The following is a 6,423-nucleotide window of genomic DNA, read 5'->3' on the forward strand; positions in this document are numbered from 1 at the left end:
ATGTTGAGCTGTAGGGGACTCAGGTCAACAATTTCTGACATTGCCAGTCAAGCAGAAGACCCAATACTATTATGGGCTACTGGACTCTTTTAGAAAACTTTGCTGAGATTGCACACCTATAATATTTAAATAACAGAACTTAACAACAAAAAGGTGATGCAGATGAATGTCCATTTTTTATTTGTGTATTGAAATGGCTAGGATCTTTATATAGTCATACTCTCTTAATGAATAGAGGGATTTGTTCTAATGGTGTTTTTAAGTAGGATTTCATGTCTGCATCTTGTACAGCAATTAACCACTAGGAAGAATGTATACAATGTGTTAATTATTGAAACTGTCCTACCAGCTTGGTTTGAAACTGTCTCATTGCTATTTGTTTCTCAATAAATTTATGAAAAAAATTAAAAAATAAAAAATAATATTAAGCGCTGTATGGGAGTGCATTCCAGTAATCCCTGTTCTAAAAGGCTGAGGCGGGGAGGTCGGGTCATACGTTTGAACTCTACCTGGGCAAATCAGCAACTTGGTGAGACCCTGCCTCAAAAGTACAAAAATAAAAAAGAGGGTATGAGGATGTACCTCAGGGAAAAGACCCTGGGTTCCCTCCCCAGCAGTGCCAAAATAAGTTCCATGAAAGCTATCAAAATATGCATCACGGGGGCTGAGGGTATAGCTCAGCGGCATAGACATCTGCCTGGCAAGCTCGAGGTCCTGAGTTCAATCCCTGGTATTGAAAAAAAAAATACATCATGTAGTAAAATAGTATAGAATGAAACAAATTTGAAGTTTATGCAAGAAGTATATAACTTTTTAAGTTGTCCTAAGAGACTTGAGGCTCACCTCTTCGCTTTGTAGTTTTCATCCTCTGATATTTTTAAAACTATAAGCAAGTAGAAGTACACATTTGCACTTAAAAATGCACAGAAAGGAAACGTAAAGAAAAAGTATCAAAATGTTCAATATAGATAGCATTTTAAAGGTTGAAACGAAGCACAAACTCTTTAGAACAGTTAATCGTTTGATTGAAAGACTTTGGGTTATCATTTTTATCATATATTACCTATTATAATCTCCTAATACAATTTTGTGTGTACCTAATTCCTGAGGTTGGTTTGAGGAGAAGCGGAGGTGATGCATGTCTAATGTTTGGTGTGCATGTTAGTTAGCTCTGGAATTTCTTACACACACTAAGAGAAGAGGGCATTGTGCAGGCAAAGAAAAAATATTAAATCTCTGGCTTTGGATGTGTGTAAAAAAAAAGGCAAAATTTCATCATCAAGAAAATGAGAAGGCAGTCTTCAGAATAGGAGAAAATAGCTGCAGATGATGAATATGATGAGATGAATATTACAAAATATGTAAAGGACTCCTAAACTTGAATGCAAAAGGGACAATTCAGTTTTAAAGTAGAAAGGAGGCTTGAATAGACATTCATACAAAGAAAATAGACAAATGACCAATAAACTCAAAAATATCCCAACATTACTCATCACTATAAAAATGCCAATCAAAATCACAATGATACAACTTTACACCTACTAGAATAGCTATAATAATTGTTTGAAAAATATATAAAATAAGTGGTGCGGGACTTAGAGACACTGGAACTCTTTTATATGGTTAGTGTGAATGTAAAATGTTATAGTCACCATGTAAATAGCCTGACAGATCTTCAAAAATTAAACGTGGAGTTATAATATGATCCAGCAATTCCACTCCTAGGTGTAAGGCCCAAAGAATTGAAAACATTTTCAAATAGATACTTGTATGTTGTTTGTTAGGGTTCCTCACAGCCTCATTCATACTAGCTAAGAGATAAAAATTTCAAATGTTTGTCATTAGAAGAATAAACAAAATATAGTATATGCATAGAATGGGGCATTACCCATGAGAAGAAATATAGTTTATATGTACCTATATTTCAACATAAACAAAACTTGACAATGTCATACCAAGTGAAATAAGCCACACACAAAAGGATAAATGTGTAACTGCATTGATGTGAAATTTCTAAGAGAGACAAATTCATAGAGACTTAGATTAGAAGTTCTCAGGGACTAAGGTGAAGATGGAGGGAATTAGAGGATATGGCTTAATGGTGATAGTTCTTTTATGGGAATGAAAAATTTAGGACATAGTGGTGATGGTTGAACAACACTGTGAGTGTGAATAATGCTTCTAAATTGTATGCTTGATAATGCCAAAATGGAAAATTTTATGTGATATAGTTTACCACAATTTAAAAATTCAAAAAGGCCAAGTTATGCTAAGGATGTATTTCATTTTTTGTGTGCTGATAAAAATCAAATTATTATGATTGCTATTTGTTCCGAAGAAACCTTCTAATTTTTTATATTTGGCTTTTCTTTAGTGTTGGGACTTAATATTTGACTTTTCTTTAGTGTTGGGACATAAAAAGTATCTTTAGATTTGTTTTTTTCCTGGCCTGCTCAGCCCACCCTGAAGGCAGGGCTGGCATGAATCTCCTGCGCCTGCCTAAGCTTGCCTAAGCAGGCGCTTTAGACCACTGAGCTTTCTCGCCAGCCCCAAGAATTTTAAAATATCTTTCAATGCATTTGCAGAAAAAACCAAAGAGTACAGAATTGTCATCCTGATTTCCATTCTAGTTATGTGACAATATTAATTCAAAACTATGCCTGATTCAACTATTTCAACTAATCACTTACTGAAAGAATGGCTTATATTCTTTCTTTAGCTAAGTAATGATTAGCAAATCTATACACTACAAAGTACTATAAATTCATGTGATCAGATTTATTTTTGTTTTTATTTTTTGTAGTGCTATGGATCAAACTGAAGACCTTGTGCTTTCAAAGCAAGGGCTCTACCCTTGAGCCACATCTCCAGCCCCCATGCAAGTGTTAACTGAAATAAGAATTGATGTGAAAGGCAGATATTCTTATGATCTGCCATGGAGAACGTCAAGTTTGAGGTAGATCTCTAAAATATCTTTTTTATCTTGGAGGAGGCATCAACACTGATGGACATATTAGAGGCTTACTCTCAAGAGTATTCTGATTGACAATAATGAAATGGCATCTTAAATATTGCCTCAATTTCTTTTTTAAATCAGAGAATTGCAATTGTGGGAGTTATCGTTACAGTTTTGATTACTCTTTCACTTAGCACAACAAAAATCTGCAGCTTTTATAAAAATTAAAATCCTTTATCCTTACCAGCAGATCACATATATCATGGTTTTAATGGTTTCTCTTCCTTATTATGCAAAATGCAGTTTTGAGAGTTAAGTTTGGTCACCCATTTATAAGCCTCCTTTTGGCTTGCCCACAGAATCACAAGTAGCAACAGAAGTAGCATTCCTTTCATTTCAACATAGCCTGTTCAATTGCTGCCAAAATCTATTTGATAAATCTAAACCAATCATTGAGCAGCAGACTTCAAAGAAAGCTTGACTAATTCAAATGTATCTCTGTGGTGTAAGACCTGAAGCAGATGAGAAAGGTGGAGAGGTGTTTGACCCTTAAGTACTAATATTGTTCTCCAGTATCTTATTCTAAACAGCAAGGACAATTGAGGAAGCCCAGCTGATGCAGTATACCAGCGGAGTCCTTCAACTGAGCAGGCCTACTTCACAGGGTGCACTGAACCAAGAATGTTCCCTTCTTTTATGAAAAAGAAAGGATCTTTCACATGACCTTTTCATTTTATGTATAGCTTTAACCCCTGGCTTTTATTGTTTTTCTCATCTTTAGTACACACATCATTTTAATTATTGTAGGTATTAATTGTATTTTAACCTTTGAAATTGTAGTTTCACCTTAAATTTTGGGGGACAGAAGGGCCGTAGGTTTTTATATCAAATACTAAGATGTCATACAGTACTTTATAAGTGTTTATTGTGTGTTATAACTCTATAAACATTTGTGTATATTGATTTTTTTAATCCTTATGAATATACATGGACAATTACTAGGACAATTACTAGTATCATTAACATATTATTCCCCATTTTCTTTCTTTCTTTTTTTTTTGCTCTGAATGCCTTCAGGGCAGGTTTGGCTGGCTGGAGTTGTGGGGATCAAACTACAGCAACCTGAGGCTGACAGCTTTGTGGAAGCAGCCACTTAAAGAACTGAGCTAGGGCCAGGCCCCCACCCATTTTCTTTTTCTTTCTTTTTTTAGTACAAGGTCTACAGGGTCTCACTACACAGATCAGACTTGTATTGATCCTCCTGTTTTTAGCATCCAAAGTGCTGAGATTATAGGCACGCACCACCACGCCCAGTCTCAGTTGCTGTCTTAGCATGCCCCAGGGGCAGGGCCAGCACAGCATGTGGTGTGAGGGATTGAACCCTGGTCCCTGCACCTGCCTAAGCAGGTGCTTTAGTCTGCTGAGCTATCTTACCAGTCCTTATTTCCATTTTCAAAAGAGAAAACTGAAACACAGAAAATGATACAGCCAGGAATATTGGTTCCAAAGTTCATGGGACTTAACATACAGTCATTATGCCATATTGCTTTGCCTCATATTTAAAATATTTCTATATTGTTTTTACCATGGAGTTGAGTTCCCATTGATTGTTTTAGTGACAATACGCAGTGTTGTATTCATTCACTCAACATTTATCCAGAATTAATGTATACCACTTGCTTCAAAGACTGCTTGAAGGGCTGTCCAAATAGCTCAGAGGATTATAGCACCTGCAAGCAAGCAAAGGGACCAGGAGTAAGATTCCCGGGCAGTGCCAGCCCCATCCCCAGGGTGTGCTGAGACAGCAGTTGAGACTGGGTATGGTGACACATGCCTGTAATCCCAGATCTTGGGAGACTGTAATCAGAATCACTATGAGTCTGATCTAGTAGTGAGATGCTAAACACCCTGTAGACCCTTCCCTAAAAATATAAATAAATAAATAAATAAATAAATAAAGCCTACTTAGAACAGAAAAGCAAGAGAATTTTCTAATGGTTACAAGAGTTAAATCTACAGAGAAAGATTTTCTATGGAGATAATAAAATTTAAATGTCATCTTCACAAAAGTCTGGCATGATTCTAAGAGAAGGCCAACTGTTTTGTTTGCATAGTCAAAAAAAATTTTAGACATTTTTAGATAATAAGAGATTTAAGTACTGTTGGCTAAGACTATGTCACCTTCTACTCCAAATTCCCCGATGACATACTTTCATCTAAGGTAGCATTGGAATGGCCAGGGATATTTTCAAGATCCAAGTAAGGGAATTAGTTGACAGTGCATTTAATTTGACTTTGTATAACATATTTATATGGACTGAAATGTTATTCATTCATAATTAAACTGCTAGCCATCCCACTTTAAGAATAGTTTCCAACATAAAGTTGTAGAAGAGGCAATAAATTTGGCTTTTGGATTTGTTTAATTACCCCAAAGTAATGAAGAAGCATTAATTATATAGATGTATTATGAAAACATTTTGGCTTCTTATTGATGTGATATATCACCAAAATTGATGAAAATAACATAATTCAAAAATAAGCTCACTAAATGGTGCCATGAAGCCAAAGAATATGTTAGGTTAATTTCTAGATAGGAGAACATGAAGTGATCTGATTGTAGGGTTCACCAGATAATTTTCCCAAACATGACAATAACTTAAAAAAAAACAAAACTATAGGATATTGGGCTGAGGAGCCCACTAAGTGCCTGCCTGGCAAGCTCAAGGCCCTGGGTTCAATCCTCAGTACCAAATGCCATGTGGGCTCTGGAAGAGGCACACTGTGCCAGCCACTTAAACTGGGTCTGGTGGCGCATGCCTGTAATCCCTGTACTAGGGAGGCTGAGACAGCACGATCACTGCAAGCCCAGGCTCCATAGTGAAACCCTGTACCAAACAAAAAAATAATAAAATAAGAGGTTTTTTTAATGTATAGATATTGCCCAGAAGTTGTTTACAACTTTTGAAGGTAAAAGTAACTTTAGTATAGGCAATCATATTAGAAGAATGTATAAATTATTTTTATATAGTCTGTATAAAAGTTAAATTATAAAACCATTGTCATTTAAAGAGATGTTTAGAGTGATCTCAAAATATAGGGAAAATCTATTATAATAGCACATCAGGCAGTTAATCAGCAGAAAACACCACACTACATCTGGTTTCTGGTTCTGTATAAGAGGAGCCTTGAGTTGCCATTCTGTTGTGACAAGTGAAAAGGTGAACAGACTAAACAGTTGTTAGGTTTTTATCTGTGAAAAAAATACTTGAAAATGATAACTTAAAGGTAGAAGGGCTTATTTTTGCTCATCATTTCAGAGATTTTGGTCCATAGTCAACTGGTTTTTTGCTTTTTTGCCCCCCCTCCCATAGTGTAGCAGAAAAATCAGAAAAGTATCATGGGTCAGGGGCATGACAGAAGAAAACTTCTGTGAAAGTCAGGAAGAAGAGAGATAGAGAGAAAGA

Source organism: Octodon degus, unplaced genomic scaffold (genome assembly GCF_000260255.1).
Source record: "Octodon degus isolate 3935 unplaced genomic scaffold, OctDeg1.0 scaffold00298, whole genome shotgun sequence".
In the NCBI taxonomy this organism is placed as follows: domain Eukaryota; kingdom Metazoa; phylum Chordata; class Mammalia; order Rodentia; family Octodontidae; genus Octodon; species Octodon degus.